The following is a 3512-nucleotide window of genomic DNA, read 5'->3' on the forward strand; positions in this document are numbered from 1 at the left end:
AAGATAACTATTTTCTTACTAGAACACCAGATTATGCAGAGATACAAGCATGTGTTTTCAGCATGAATACTGATAGTTCTCCGGGACCTGATGGGTTTCAAGGGCATTTCTTTCACAAGTGTTGGAGTATCATCAAGGTGGATGTATGTGTTGCAATTCAATCCTTTTTCATCCAGGGCGCTATTCCTAAAGGGTTGAATTCAAACTTTATCACCCTTATACCAAAAGATCGAGAAGCTAAGAAACTTAGCCGTTATAGACCGGCCAATATGCATGGGGAATTTCTTAATGAAAATAATTACTAAAGTGCTACAACTGAGGCTGAATTCCATAGTAGACAAGATTGTGACTAAAGAGCAGACGGGATTTGTGCCAGGGAGATGTTCACAGCAAAGCATTTGCCTAGCCTCGGAAATGATGAATGAGTTAAAGAAGAAAAAACATGGGGGGTCAGTTGCGTTAAAGCTGGACATTACACAAGCTTACGATACAATGAACTGGGATTTCCTCTTCAAGGTCATGGGTAAGCTGGGTTTTAATAATAAGTGGATTCAGTGGATAAGAAGCATTGTAAGTTCAGCTTACATATCTATTTTGTTTAGTGGGGGTCCAATTGGATACTTCCCAATGAAGAGGGGTCTCAAGCAAGGGGATTCTCTATCTCCACTGTTGTTTGCCATTGCTGAAGATACATTAAGCAAAGCGATCACTCATCTCAGAGATTCAAATCAGTTGAAGCCGATGGTAAACGTTAAAGATGTTTCAGTCCCTAGCCACCTGCTATTCGCGGATGATATCATTATATTTGCTGGAGGGGATATAAGAGGGATGAAACGGCTTAATCTTATCCTGGAGAGATATCAACAAGCCTCTAGGCAGTTCATAACCAAATCAAAAAGTAAAGTCTTCTTTGGTAGTTTCTCCAAGCCTAGAAAAGAAAAAATAATGGAGGAGCTTCATATGGTGGAGGGTGTTCTTCCGGAGAAATACCTTGGTATATCACTACACCAAGGTAGAGTGACTAAGGCCTGCATAGCCCCAGTCATTGATAAGATGAAGAGAAAGCTCACTAGTTAGAAAAGGAAAATGCTCTCCTTTCAAGGAAGGAGTACACCCATCAAGTCAGTATTGTGTAGTATTCCCATATATAACATGGCAGTATACAAGTGGCCTAAGTCAATAGTGAAAGAGGCAGAAGCAATCATGAGAAATTTTCTATGGTCGGGGATCCTACCGTTAGAAAAGGAGTGACAGTTAGCTGGGAAAAAGTATGCAAGCCGGTACAAGATGGTGGTTTGGGAATTAGAAGATTACAAGAGATGAATAATACTATGTTAATGAAACTGGCTTGGGCAGTACTCAATGGGGAAACGGACTTTGCTAAGTTCATGCAAGCAAAGTACTTCAATTTAGACGGGGAGATCATCAATTTCTACAAACCATCATCTATATGGACGGGCATTAAAGGGGCTCTGGAGGAAGTATTACCAAGATCTCATTGGGTGATTGCAGCTGGTGAAAGGGTGGATATATGGAGACATAATTGGTTAAGTAAATCTTCCTTGAAAGAGAAGCTTAATATATGCAGGAAAGATTTAAAAGGATGTACAACGAAAGTTTGTGATCTTCTAGTGGATGATAAGTGGTGCATCCCACAACCAATACAAGATATATTGTCTGATATAAACTGGTCGGTGAAGTATGTTCTAAAGTGTGAGCCAAATGGTGAAGACCATCTAGTTTGGTGCCCGGACATCAATGGAAACTTTTCAACAAAATTTGCTTATGAAGAAATCAGGAGGAGAAAACCTAGAATTGGGTGGCATAAGCACATTTGGAACAAGTATATACATCCTCGAATGGCTACATTGGCATGGAAGATCCTCGAAAAGGGAGTTGCTACAGATGAAAGAATTCAGAGTAATGGAATTCCACTGGTTTCATGTTGTAGGCTATGTAAAGCTCAGGTGGAAAATAATGAACATCCGTTTCGGCAAAGGTTCATTCTCGCAGCAGTTGTGGTCATGGATTGCTCAAGCATTTGGTGTTTCACAAAGGCTGCAGAATTTTAGTGAAGCAATGAAACTTGGAAAAAAACTAGGGTTCAAAAGTCCAACATATTTGGAACTCTTGTTTGGTGGACGGGCTTGTTAGTATCCGAAAGCAAATGAAACAAAGTTCATTTCGAGAACAAGAATCCAAAATTGGCGAATGTAAACACTTGGTGAGAACTCAAGTTATAATATCTACGCAAAACAAATCAAAGGGTGGGAGTGCTCACACAACATAGGAACAAAAGACACTTCCAGTTTTGGAATGTAAGTCCAAGAAGAAGGAAAGCCCCTCGTGAAACAATGTTCTTGGATTCCACCGTAACCCGATATCATGAAGTCAACACCGACGGTGGTGTCGCCGCAACCCCGTATGTCCGGTATAGGTATCTCATACATAAATAGTTTGGGAGAATTTAAGCTATCAATTTGTAAGAATATTGGTGTGGGAACAAGTTTTAGGGCAGAGTGTATGGAAATTGTGGAAGGAGTTGAGCATGCAATCTTTAAAGGTTGGAGACGTTTGTGGGTAGAAACTGATTCTGAAATTGCTACTAAAGCCTTCGGTATCGGTAACTTACCATGGGATTTGACTCCAAGATGGAGTTATTGCCGAAAAGAGTTGCAAACACTCAAGATTTCTATAGTGTGGAGAGAAGCTAATACATCGTCAGATGCATTGTCTAAGAAAGGTGCAGCCCTACCCCTTTAGGAGGCTATCATTATTGAAGGGAAGCCCCAGTGGTTACACAAGTGGGAAGCTCCATTTGAAATATTTTACCGATTTTGTTAACTCATAATACTTGTATTTGTATGAGTGTTATGTGATTTTTGTTTGAATTAGGGAGGTGCAGTATGTTGCCCTACCCTACACACATATGTTTGGATCCTTTTTAATGCAATTCAACTTACTTAGCAAAAAAAAAACCTAATCAAGCAGCTGCTAGAGATTATGTTAGTTCGGATTTAGTTTGGCCACATGTCTGACCACAATACTTTTTGGAGGCAAGTGGTTATACGTCGAGGGGGATGAGACTTATGCCCATATATATGGCGACACTGACGACAACCCTACCTATGTGATTGGAGACCCCATGAAGTAGGTTCAAAGGGAAAAACAAGTCACTTCGTCATCCTGCAGTACTATCGTCTTATTTTTTTGACACGTCCCACCCTATGACGAGATAGTACTACAATATACATTGTATAACTAGAATTGCATTGAGTAAGGATGAGTTCTTTAACTCTTATTGGATTTCATATCCCATATTTTAATGAAGTGGTGTATTTAAACTGCAATGTACACTATAGGGGGGATTTCCCGTCACTGAACAGATGACACGTGTATGGAAAATAACTTAAGACTATATATGTCCAGAATGAGACGAGGACCATCAGATCAGTTCTGTGAATAAATGATCTCGTGCTTAGCACGAGTGTTTAGTGGACATGTGCTAGGCA

The sequence above is a fragment of the Coptis chinensis genome, chromosome 9 (assembly GCF_015680905.1).
Source record: "Coptis chinensis isolate HL-2020 chromosome 9, ASM1568090v1, whole genome shotgun sequence".
NCBI lineage: Eukaryota > Viridiplantae > Streptophyta > Magnoliopsida > Ranunculales > Ranunculaceae > Coptis > Coptis chinensis.